The sequence below is a fragment of the Rissa tridactyla genome, chromosome W (assembly GCF_028500815.1).
Source record: "Rissa tridactyla isolate bRisTri1 chromosome W, bRisTri1.patW.cur.20221130, whole genome shotgun sequence".
Classification (NCBI taxonomy): Eukaryota; Metazoa; Chordata; class Aves; order Charadriiformes; family Laridae; genus Rissa; species Rissa tridactyla.
Window position 1 is genome coordinate 29,701,392 of NC_071496.1, and position 13,791 is coordinate 29,715,182.

Genomic DNA, 13,791 nt, shown 5'->3' on the forward strand with positions numbered 1-13,791 from the left:
ACTGCTATGTCATCCACGAATACAAGAGTACAGGGAGACCTCATGCAAACACACCCTTTCCCAATATATACAAGCACAGTTTCTGGGGTTTCATCAGGTTGTATCTCGAAATGACAAACATTCTGGTTGGTGTCAAGACAAATGTCTTGTGCCTTGAGAGTATTACTCTCACAAATGAATCCTTGTTGGTCTCGTGAAACGCATGCGTCAACATCAACAGTTTGCCATTTATTCTCGTTTTGTTGTGCCCACACTCTGTGCTGTGTTGGATAGAGTAGAGCTCCTTGGTGATTCAACCCCAGCGCGATGATTGGGTATATGCTGTATACTGAGGCATTGCGTATTGTTAGGACAAAAGCTGTGGCCTTGCTCTCAGTGGGATCGTAGGTGAAATTAACCAGATACCACCAGGATTGAAATTTTCTCTCAAACTCAATTGCATTATCCCATATTACTTTTCGAATTTCGGTGGGCAAGGTGCCTTCTTCACCTTCCCTTATGATTGCGGCTGTCATAGAGTGCATCCACAGTTGGGCTTGGATACAACTAAGAGCCAAGGAAACATTGTTTTGGGTTGTACCGAGTGCGTTTGTGATCAGCTGATGGTCTTTTTCATCTGTTTCTTCCCACTGAGGCAATATATTCGATAAAAGCCATTGATGATTTCCCAATGCTGATCGAGAGGACTGTAGCGGATGTTTTAATTTGTCTAGATCACTAGTAGTTGTGACTAGTTTGTTGGCAAGTATCTCAGCATCTATACTATTCAAGACTCCCAGGCCTGTTCCTAAGATACCAGTCACATCCCTCTTCAGTCGTTGTGAAGTGGCAAGAGTTCGTCTGCGTAACCATGCTGACCATCCTGCATAAGATGTACTCAGGAATGGTGAGCAGGTGGGTTTGATCGCAGAGATATTAATCTGCATTGACAATTCTACTCGTTTGAGGGAATATGTTGGGTTAAACAGTATCTGTTGTTGACCTGTGTGTTTAATGGCATAAGGGCCAATGTTGAAGGTGTAAGGAGTTAGACTAATGGAGGGCTGAGTAGCTACACCCTTGAGAGTTTGTGGGGGTGTAGGTTTTGGGTTCATTTCAACAGGTTCAGGTGTATTTGAGTCAATCATCAATTCAAATAACAATTCCGTGCCCCTGTAGCCCCAAATACAATATACTATGATAGGTTTGATAAAGGTGAAGTTGTGCCAGCAATCTGAGTTTGGCTCTATAATTTTGTAACAATCAGTGTTATATTTGTCCGGTTTAGTAGAGTCTACATGGATGGCTTTAATTACAGTTGGTCTAAGGTGAGCAGACCCATTGATTACTCGGCAGCTAATTTGTATTTTCTTTCCTGGGGCGGCTTCAAGCTTAGCCATTTGGAGTGAGTCTTTCCAACTCCATTTATCTCTGGAATACACTTCACTTCCTTGTATAACCAGAGTGGAGAGATTTAAATCCCTTATGTTTTCTAGTGTCTCAGTGCTTGCAGTGTATCGTGACAGTGCATTATCCCAAAGCTCATCATCAAGGGGCAGATTCTTAAGTCCGCTCAATAAGGTGTCATTGTCGGGGGTTTCAGATAGTGGCAGTGGAACTAGACTAGTCTGTGGAGTTGAGTCAGGTTCGACTATATCTATCTTGAGTTCGAGTAGCAGCGCTATTTCATCTTGTTGCCAATGACAGGTTACAAAAGTGGGTTCCACGAGGGTAAAATTATACCAGCAATCTCCCTTATCAGTGATACAGTGTTTTGTTGTCATTGAGCGTGGGTTCTGAGGGTGAGATATTTCTATTCTTGTGGCCTTCTCATGGTTTGAGTTGTTGATCATTCTACATCCTACTTGGACTTCCTCTCTTGGCCTACCTTTCAGGGTTGGGTACCAGCTATTCCAGGTCCACTCATGTTTTGAAAACACCTCATTTTCATGTAGGACTACAGTGGCCAGGCTCAATTTTCCTTTTTTTGTTCCTGCCATCACATTGTGTTTTACATAAGCTTGAGACCACGGCCATTCTGGGTCTCTTTGACTACAAACAACAGGGAGTAAAAAGATAAAACTGAATAGCATCAATTCCATCTGCCAATCCGTCATTCTAAAATTTAGGCCTCCAGATGGCCATACATAACAAAAATAATATTATTGCCAGGATCAATGTCAGGATTCCCTGGAGACACTCGAGGTTAGCGTAGGCCAATGCGTCTGTCCACGTACAGTTCATCCAAGGTTCCTGTAAGACACAAAGGAAAAGAAAATCTGCTCAGTCTTATTCGACCGACGGGGTTAAAAAGAGGGCGAGATCCACCGGGTGCTGATCCGGTGTATCTTCCCTGAACAGTCTTTGGCTTCCCATGCATGGGGGTTTTGGGGAGTAGCTAGCACCATTGGTACTGTGCCAATTTGAGGCATTTTCACTAGCACAGGTTGCCCAGGGTGAAATCTTCCGGGGTATTTTCCCGGTTCATTGGGAACTTTTGGAGTGATGATATTAGCAGATATACAGAAAGCTTTCATTTTAGGACAGCCGTCTCCACTCCATCTGTTATTTAATTGATAGATGGCATCATCCAATCACAAATGCCAACCAGGTTCATGAGTTTTTGCAAAACGCTTAACCAATCCATTGGTGCGTTCAACAATGCCATTAGCCTGAGGATAATAGGGAGTATGAAATACCCATCGAATCCCTTCTTCTTTGGCCCAGTCTTGTACCACCGAAGCGGTAAAGTGTGAACCGTTATCACTTTGGATTTCCTCAGGAAGGGGAAGTGCGCTGAACCACCCTTTTAGGCCTTTCACTGTGTTGTCCCCAGTAGCTGATTTGAAGCTGGTGGCCATAGTGAGGCCAGAGATAATCTCCGCTCCGACTAGGACGTATCTTTTCTCACCTGATGTTCTCAAGGGCCCAATATAATCAATTTGCCATGAATGCCACAATGTTTTCTTGTCCCGAATGTGTAAAGGAGGCACCTTACTTGGATGATCTTTATTGAGTCGTAGGCGACATTGTGAACAGGCGGTTACTACTTGTTCACACAGCTTAACCGACACAGGCCACCCCCAGGCTAGACCTTCCTGATACAGGTCAGCACGGCCCGTGTGGCCACGCTTAACATGTAACCATTCGAGTAAGCGTTCCCATTCCCGACCATCATCTACAATGTCAATTTGCTGCAGCCGCGTGAGGCTATCTACCTGTTGGTTGAATTGAGCAGTGATCGAGCTCGAACGATCATGGCCTTTTACCCAACCAATGTGCAATGTTCTCTGTCCTCCTATTTCCAACAGTTGCTTCCAGCTATCTGTCTCCCAAATCGGGACTCTATTCACCTGCCAATCGTTGGCTGCCCAGTGACCTATCCATTCAGTGGCTCCTTTAAAAACAGCATATGAGTCAGTGTAAATGGAGGTGGCCCCATGTTGTGCAGCTAGTAGGACGGCTCTGAGTTCCCCTACTTGTGCGCTACCTTCTCCTGTTTCAATTGCTCTTTCCCCCGTTGCTACTTCCAGTGCTACGGCTTTGTATTTCCACTTATTGTTCTCACGGTGAGATGACGCATCAGTAAACCACACTCCTGTAATATCACTGCCTTCCTTCAGAGGAGGTGCTTCTTGGATCGGAGATGGTCTGTTTGGTGGGGATTGGAACAATAGGGCACCATCTATATCCTTCTGGAGCTTGGATACTTTGATACTACCTTCAGAGACTGGCATGATTTCATTAATGCCTTCTAAATAAGCATACCACTTTCGAACTGTGGGTTTCTGGGCAATGCCGGCTGGTGGTGCTGTCCCTTTACGGACCACATCTAGGAGACGAAAAGGGCCCCGAACAATCACGCTCTGTTCTCTCCTTATCTGCTCTGTTCGTTGCAACGCTCGCACTAGGGACAGTAAACCCTTCTCCAGGTCTGAATATCTGCTCTCAGTATCATTGAAGGAGTGAGAGCTAAATTCTAATGGTCTCTCCGGTCCTGCTGGTCCCTTTTGCCATAAGTTACAATGGGAACCATGTTCACTGAACCCCCATTCTACATGGACAGGGTCAGTTGGATGTATGGGGCCAAGTTGTTGGAATAACCTTAGCTCTTTTATTAGCAATTCCAGAGCATTAGTATGTTGTTCAGTCCACTCCCAGGATTTACCCTTTTTGAGCAAACAATAAAGGGGGCGAGCAATGATGGAAAAGCCAGGGATGTGTTTACGCCAATAACTTAAAGTTCCCAGAACTTGCTGTAACTCCTTCACGCTGGATGGATTCTGTCCATGCTCTATTTTTTTCAGGGTATCCTGAGGGACAGAAGCAGCTCCCTTAATCCACCAGACCCCCAGGAATTTAACTTCCTGTGCGGGTCCCTGACACTTTGAGTCTGGAATTTCCAATCCTAAATCGAGTAATGTTTTTCGGATGTTTTGCATCATGTCTTGTACACTTTCTTGGTTCTCTCCCCCTATTAGGATGTCATCAATATATTGGTATACCATACATCCCTGTGAAACAGGAATCTCTGATAGCACTTTAGCTAAAGCATTATGAGCAATGGTGGGGGAATGTTTGTATCCTTGTGGAAGTCGGTTAAAGGTATATTGGACTCCTTTCCACGTGAATGCAAACCGCACTTTGTCCTGCTCAAGGAGGGGAATCATAAAAAACATGTCTTTAACATCTAAGGCAGCCCTCCAAGGATGGGCAGCTCCTTGTATCATTGTCACAATTTCCACGATATTCGGAACCGCAGCGGTCAGGGGTGCAGTGTTGGTGTTTAACTTTCGGTAATCTACTGTGAAACGCCATTGCCCGGTTGGTTTCTTTACCGGCCACACCGGTGAATTATAAGGCGAGTGAGTCCTCTTAACGATGTCTCTTTTTTCTAAATCTGATACCACCCCGTCTGCTCCTGCAAGTGCAGCTGCAGGCAGTGGGTACTGCCAGACGTTAGTGATTTTAGAGGGAGGCAAAGGTATAGATGTTTCTAATAGGCCCAGTTTAACTGTGTCTAATCCTTTTTCGCGTCCTGCAAAACTCCACACAGTTCCATCTGGGAATTTCCACATTCGCCCACGCAGCACGTCAAATCCTAGGAGGTTAGTACGCGAGGCACCCACTAACACTTCCGCCCTAGTCATTCGCTGCTCTCCCGGCAACCAGAGGTTAATTTTTGCAACGGGGCATGTTTTTACCACACCATCAATTCCTGCGAAGTTGACTCTGCGTCGGGTGGGATTTATACCTAGAAGTTGTGCTGTTTTGTTAGTGATTGCAGACATTTGGGCTCCGGTATCGATAATAAAATTTACCAATATCTTCCGGGGTCCAACAGGAATGGCAATAATAGGTTCGGAGTCTTTATGAGAGAGCCATTGAATAGCTAGTACCCGCCGGACAGGGTGGCTCACTGCCCTCCCCGGGGATAGGAGTTTTTTGACTGGGACTCTGTCAAATCAATCAAGTTACGTTCCGGTGCAGAAGGCACAATTTTCTCACGGCTTGGGGATTCTCTGGTTAGACTTTTCTCCCCAGCCGAATTATTCTTTCTAGTTAGAGATTGGACCAGCATACGGAGATCTCCCGTAGGGACACCGTGCAAGAATTGTCGGGGCACCCCTAATTGTAGGGCTTTACGCCACAACTCATTTCGGTCCTTATCAGGCTTAAACCTTTCCTCCGATTTAGGGTTTTTAGTGTGAGTTCGGACTTGGCGAACCTTTCGGGGGTGTTCGGAGGATTTCTCGCTAGTTAGGCTGGCCCAGCCCATTCGGCGCCCATATTGATCTATTTCCTGTACATATTCATTCCAGGTGGGCATGTAGTGACGACGGCCCCGCCCATGAGCACCCCGAGCATCCCGTATACGATCTTGAGTGCGAACAAGGAACGGTTTCAGGCAATCGGGAAGACCACGGATGAGAGGGGCTAATCGATCGGGGTCGATAGCGGCTGACATTGGGGATTTCCGAAATTCCTCTCTGTCATACATGGCTTGCAGACAAGCTGCTTTCCGTACAGCCGCAAACAGATCAGAGTAGCCTGTAGCTCTAATCTCTAACGGCTCCCCCCTCTCTCGCGGATCCATACCCCCTGCCCAATAGGCTGCTCGAGCAGTCAGGGAATAATTATGATCCCCAGGCATAGTGGTTAAAAACACTCCTGGTCCCCAAGAGTCTCCTGCTTCTTCCTCACTCAGCATAATTCTGTCCCCCCCTTCAGAAGAAACTCGCCACACATACTCAACAGCTGACTCTTCTGGTCGCCTCGAATATTTCTCCCTTATTTTTGTTAACTCGGTTGGTGTCCATGGAACGGTACGCACAGTGGTGTGAATTTCATCATCGTCATCAACCGCAGTTTCAGTTTTAACCAGAGGACGTAAAGGAAAAACTTGGGATTTCAAAGTAAAAGTCCTTTCCTCCTCATCTTCTTCGTCATCCTCACTATTAGACAAAAAATCTCCGGTCTGGGTTCCGGAATTTGGATAACACATTAACTTAGGAATCTGTTGGACCTGGGTCGAGGGCTGCATTTTATCTAAGAGCCAAGTCACCCTTTCTAATAATATTTTAAGTTGAGCATTCCTGTTTCCTAAACATTCATTCTCACTCACAAGCTTATCAACTTGAGTTCTTAATTTTTCTCCTGTCTCCTTTTGCAAGGCTAATGATGACTTCAGCACCTCATTCTCCGATTTCAGAGTTGCATATTTGTCCTGGTTCCGGCGGGGATAGGGTTAATTTTTCCTGGTATTCCATGCCATGTGAGCCACGCCCACCCTGAGCTGCCGGGGGAGGGGGCAGGAAGTTGCTGCTTAAAAGTGGGCTGGGGCGTCCCGGGTCCGGCCGGGGAGCGGCGGTTCCGTAATCGCGTTTGTATATTCCCCTATCCGTGTTGTTGTGGTGGTGGTTGTGGTGGTGGTTGTGGTGGTGGTTGTTGTTTGCCTGTTCCCTTTGCTGTTCTGTTAAACTGCCTTTGTTTCAACCCAAGACTCCTGCCTTTTCTTACGATTCTTCCTGTATTAGGAAGGCGCGAGCGAGCGGCACGTGGTTCTTTGTTGCCGTCTGAGGCTAAACCACGACAGTCCTTTTTGGCGCCCAACGTGGGGCTCGAAGGGTTGAGATAACGACAGAATCCAACTAGAACGTGGAAAAAACGGTTTTGGTTTTTTAGGTAAATAGTCACTGGTCATCATGTTGCTTGGTTTGTTCTCATGGCTGTGTTACATAAATTCCTATATGGCTTATGTACTCCCTGCGATGCTGTTTACCATGTCTGGAAGAGGGATGAGGATTATCATTCTGCTGTCCTGTGCGATATCTGTTTATGATATGATAACATCACTGTTCAGACGGCTATTTTGGGGTGTTTATGTGGTTTTGCTGTCCTGTCCGTACATTGGACACCGTCTCTCATAATTTGTTAATAATTTCCCCAGCCCTTTTGCCTCCCTTTTCTCCTTCGGGTCAGGTATGACAGCTTTTGAGAATTTTGAATATCCTTGGGATGCTCAAACCAGCGTGTTCCTAGTACTATGTCTCCTGAATACGTTCCAGGTCTTGTTTAGGGTTAAGCGACTATTTAAGACTACCACCCAGAGATCTGCTCCGAGGCTGGATAGTCAGGGGTGGCACGGCATGTGGGAGAACATGGGCAGGTACCTAGAGAACTTCTCACCTCCAATGGTCTGGGACTTCACCCCTGAACAATTACAGGACCCTGATAAAGTGGTAGAATATTTGAAGGGAAAATGCTGTGGCTATTCTAGAGAGGCACAACTCACCGCGCTGTGCTGGGCCCTGGCCAGTATCTACCAGGCACTGCTCAGAATTATGCAGCACCCTCAAGGGGAAGAGATGGAAACTAGACCAGCAGCCCCCGCGGCAGCCCCCGCGGCTACGGCAGCCCCCGCGGCAGCCACTGCCACTGAACCAGGGAATCAACCCGTGCCAGTATCAGTTGCCCCCATACAGAAGGAGAAGTACACGAAGAAATCAGTTCTCTTAGTAAGAGATGATGATGAACCAGGGTCATCACGAGAGCAGGAGGAAGAGGCAGAACCAGAGATAATTACTTGATCCCTATCCTTGAGTGAGCTGCGGGATATGCGAAAAGATTTCAGCCGACTTTCAGGTAAGCACATTGTCACCTGGCTGCTCCGGTGCTGGGATAATGGGGCCAGTAGCCTGGAATTAGAGGGCAGGGAGGCCAGGCAGCTGGGATCCCTGTCTAGGGAAGGCAGCATTGACAAGGCAATTGGGAAGAAGACCCAAGCCCTCAGCCTCTGGAAACGACTCCTGTCAGGCGTGAGGGAGAGGTACCCCTTCAGTGAGGATGTTGTATGTCAGCCAAGCAAGTGGACCACCATAGAAAGAGGTATCCAGTACCTGAGAGAATTAGCCGTGCGGGAGATGATTTATTATGACTTGGACAATGCAGACTTACCCACAGACCCTGATGAGGTGCAATGCACAAGGCCCATGTGGCGGAAGTTTGTACGGAGCGCACCACCGTCATATGCCAACTCCCTGGCAGTAATGGAATGGAAAGGTGAAGAGGGACCAACGGTGGATGAGGTAGCTGGCCGGCTCCAGCGATATGAAGAAAGTCTCTCTTCCCCCCTTGTCTCAGCTGTGGAGAAACTGTCGCGGAAGGTCCAGCAACTTGAAGAGAATATGTCCTACTCTCCACCTGCACGGGCCAGCATCTCAGCTATTAGAAGCAGGCATTTCCCCACTCGAGAGAGAGAGTACGGAGGGTACACACCACGAGGCACCCTGTGGTTCTACCTGCGGGACCACGGAGAGGACATGAGGAAGTGGGATGGACAACCTACTTCGATCCTGCGGACACGGGTACAGGAGTTGCAAGGAAGGACAACCACAAAAGGGGATCCCTCCAGGAAAAGTGCCGCCCCAGTTTCCAGGGGGCAGTTCCCCAGACAGAGCAGAAGGCCTGATCTTGCTTCTGATCCTCTTGAAGGAACTTCCAAGTCATTTCTGCAAGAAGTGAGTAATGGATACTATGACCAGTATTAGGGGGGCCCTGCCTCCGGCCAGGTGGAGGAAAGGGACAACCGGGTTTATTGGATGGTGTGGATTCGATGGCCCGGCACATCAGACCCACAGGAGTATAAGGCTCTAGTGGACATGGGTGCGCAGTGTACTTTAATACCATCAAGCTATAGAGGGGCAGAACCCATTTGTATTTCTGGGGTGACAGGGGGATCCCAAGAGTTGACTGTACTGGAGGCAGAAGTGAGCCTAACTGGGAATGAGTGGCAAAAGCACCCCATTGTGACTGGCCCAGAGGCTCCATGCATCCTTGGCATAGATTACCTCAGGAGAGGGTATTTTAAGGACCCAAAAGGGTACCGGTGGGCCTTTGGCATAGCTGCCTTGGAGACGGAGGAAGTTAAACAGTTGTCTACCTTGCCTGGTCTCTCAGAGGACTCTGCTGTTGTGGGGTTGTTGAGGGTCAAAGAACAACAGGTGCCAATTGCTACCACAACGGTGCATCGGCGGCAGTATCGCACTAACCGAGACTCTCTGATTCCCATCCATGAGCTGATTCGTCACCTAGAGGTTCAAGGAGCGATCAGCAAGACTCGCTCACCCTTTAACAGTCCCATATGGCCGGTGTGAAAATCTAATGGAGAGTGGAGGCTAACTGTAGACTATCGTGGCCTGAATGAAGTCACGCCACCGCTGAGCGCTGCCGTGCCGGACATGCTAGAACTGCAGTATGAACTGGAGTCCAAGGCAGCCCAGTGGTATGCCACAGCTGATATAGCCAATGCATTCTTCTCAATCCCTTTGGCAGCAGAGTGCAGGCCACAGTTTGCTTTCACTTGGAGGGGCGTCCAGTACACCTGGCATCGACTGCCCCAGGGGTGGAAACACAGCCCCACCATTTGCCATGGACTGGTCCAGACTGCACTGGAACAGGGTGAAGCTCCAGAACATCTGCAGTACATTGATGACATCATTGTATGGGGAAACACAGCAGAAGAAGTTTTTGAGAAAGGGAGTAAAATAGTCCAAATCCTTCTGAACGCTGGTTTTGCCATAAAACGAAGTAAGGTCAAGGGACCTGCGCAGGAGATCCAGTTTTTAGGAATAAAATGGCAAGATGGACGCCATCAGATTCCAATGGATGTGATCAACAAAATAGCAGCTATGTCTCCACCAACTAGTGAAAAGGAAACACAGGCTTTCTTAGGTATTGTGGGTTTTTGGAGAATGCATATCCCAGATTACAGTCTAATTGCAAGCCCTCTGTATCAAGTAACCCGGAAGAAGAATGATTTTAAATGGGGTCCTGAGCAACGACAAGCTTTTGAACAAATCAAACAGGAAATAGTCCATGCAGTGGCCCTGGGGCCAGTCCGGGCAGGACCAGATGTTAAAAATGTGCTCTACACTGCAGCCGGGGAGAACGGCCCTACCTGGAGCCTCTGGCAGAAAGCACCAGGGGAGACCCGAGGTCGACCCCTAGGGTTTGGGAGTCGGGGATGCAGAGGATCCGAAGCCCGCTACACTCCAACAGAGAAAGAGATGTTGGCAGCATATGAAGGGGTTCGAGCTGCTTCGGAAGTAGTTGGTACAGAAGCACAGCTCCTCTTAGCACCTCGACTGCCGGTGCTGGGTTGGATGTTCAAAGAAAGGGTCCCCACCACACATCATGCAACTGATGCTACATGGAGTAAGTGGATTGCACTGATCACACAGCGAACTCGAATGGGAAACCCCAGTCGCCCAGGAATTCTGGAAGTGATCATGGACTGGCCAGAGGGCAAGGATTTCGGAATGTCACCAGAGGAGGAGGTGACGCGTGCAGAAGAGGCCCCACCATATAATAAACTGCCAGAAAATGAGAAGAAATATGCCCTGTTCACTGATGGGTCCTGCCGGATTGTGGGAAAGCATGGAAAGTGGAAGGCTGCTGTGTGGAGTCCTACACGACGGGTTGCAGAAGCCAGTGAAGGACAAGGTGAATCGAGCCAGTTTGCAGAGGTGACAGCCATCCAGCTGGCTTTGGACATTGCCGAGCAAGAAAAATGGCCAGTACTTGATCTCTACACTGACTCATGGAGGGTGGCAAATGCTCTGTGGGGGTGGCTACAGCAGTGGAAGCAGGGCAACTGGCAGCACAGAGGCAAACCCATCTGGGCTGCTGAACTATGGCAAGATATTGCTGCCCAGATAGAGAATCTGGTTGTGAAAGTACGCCATGTAGATGCCCACGTACCGAAGAATCGGGCCACGGAGGAACATCAGAACAACCAGCAGGTGGATCGGGCTGCTAGGATTGGAGTGGCTCAGGTGGATCTGGACTGGCAACATAAGGGTGAACTATTCATAGCTCAGTGGGCCCATGACTCCTCAGGCCATCAAGGGAGAGATGCGACATATAGATGGGCTCGTGACCGAGGGGTGGACTTGACCATGGACACTATTGCACAGGTCATCCATGAATGTGAGGCATGCGCTGCAATCAAGCAAGCCAAGCGTTTGAAGCCTCTCTGGTATGGAGGACGATGGCTGAAATACAAATATGGGGAGGCCTGGCAGATTGATTATATCACACTGCCACAAACCTGTCAGGGCAAGCGCTATGTGCTCACAATGGTGGAAGCAACCACTGGATGGCTGGAAACATACCCTGTGCCCCATGCCACTGCCCGGAACACTATCCTGGGCCTTGAAAAGCAAGTCCTGTAGTGACATGGTACCCCAGAGAGAACTGAGACGGACAACGGGACTCATTTCCGAAACAGCCTCATAGACACCTGGGCCAAAGAGCATGGTATCGAGTGGGTGTATCACATCCCCTGTCACACACCAGCCTCTGGGAAGACAGAACGATACAATGGGCTGTTAAAAACTACACTGAGAGCAATGGGTGGTGGGACTTTAAAACACTGGGATACACATTTAGCAAAAGCTACCTGGCTAGTTAACACCAGGGGATCTACCAATCGGGCTGGCCCTGCCCAATCAAAACTTCCACGTACCGTAGAAGGGGATAAAGTCCCCGTAGTGCACATGAAGAATATGTCAGGGAAGACAGTCTGGGTTAGTCCTGCCTCAGGCAAAGGCAAACCCATCCGTGGGATTGCTTTTGCCCAAGGACCTGGGTGCACTTGGTGGGTGATGCGGAAGGATGGGGAAGTCCGATGTGTACCTCATGGGGATCTGATTTTGGGCGAGAATAGCCAATGAATCAGATTGTGTGCTGTTAATTGCTAAGTAACCCTGTCACTATATGTCCTCATTGCTATAATTGCTATCAGTTGTACTACAAGTAAGGCACAGGGATGATGGGATCAGAACTGATCTCAGCAGCTGGCGCCCAGGAGTTTCCTCAAGATCTACATCTTCAGCCCACGGACGGCGTGCATGAGCCACACCGGGTGCACCAGTCACAAGCTCCGAAAAAATACAGCATGCAACAGACCAGCACCACCCAGCATCTCACCTGCCCTGAGAGACTGTTCTAACAGATGGAGCCCAAAGCCGTGTATTAAATGAACTCAACGGACACTTTGGAGGGATGGCCCATAAACTAAGGGCATTATATGTGTGTGTGTATATATATATATATATATATAACAGGGGAAAGTGGTGGCAATCCATTGGAACCTGCTGGGCATGGCATAGATGGTATGGAATAAGGGGTGGATAATGTCCTGGTTCCGGTGGGGATAGGGTTAATTTTTCCTGGTATTCCATGCCATGTGAGCCATGCCCACCCTGAGCTGCCAGGGGAGGGGGCAGGAAGTCGAGGGCTGGGGCGTCCCGGGTCCGGTCGGGGAGCGGCGGTTCCGTAATCGTGTTTGTATATTCCCCTATCCATGTTGTTGTTGTTGTTTGCCTGTTCCCTTTGCTGTTCTGTTAAACTGCCTTTGTCTCAACCCAAGAGTCTTGCCTTTTCTTACGATTCTTCCTGTATTAGGAAGGCGCGAGCGAGCGGCACGTGGTTCTTTGTTGCCGTCTGAGGCTAAACCACGACAATATTCTACAGCTGAAATGAGATTAGGAGCAGGGGTTTCTCTAGCTTCTTGTTGTGCACAAGATAAACAGGTGCCTAACACAGCACAAATCACACCCTTGCCTTTCCCCGCTCTGAGTTTCTGTGAAACCCGACACTCTTCAATACGTTCCACCACTTTCTCTTCATCCTTCCAAAATTTTTGGGCCCACTCCTTCCCAGCCTGGGAAGGGGCACAATCATATTTTTGCAGCAGTTTATACATGGCAATCCTGCCGACTACGCCAAATTCTGTTACGAGAAACGGGGCCAAGTGGTTTTGGCAGAAGATAAACCCCCTTGCGTTCTAACACTCCTCACCGAGGTGGGAGGCTAGGTGCGGCTAGGTTTAAATTCTGAGTGATGCCCAATTCAGCACTATCAGTCCAATCACGTTTAATATGTATTAAACTATTGCATAATAAACTATTTAATATGTATTAAACTATTGCATTCTTTATGTGCTAGCTGCGGCTGTATTCTACCTCAGAAGCCTCTTGATTTTATGACTTTCCTTAATGTGTGAACAATGCTGTATTTTTGTATTTTTGGCCAATTTAGTAATTATTCCACACCTTGCTTTAGTAAGTCTGATAACCATCCCGTTATACCCCATGGGCTTAACCAATCATCGAAACCATTTTTGACCACTTTTAATTTGGACATGTTATCCTTCAGCTCCCGTAACTGCTTATGAATGGATGATGAGTGGTCGGAAAGGTTCATACAACACATACCTTCAAAATCTTCACATCCATGACCCTGAGC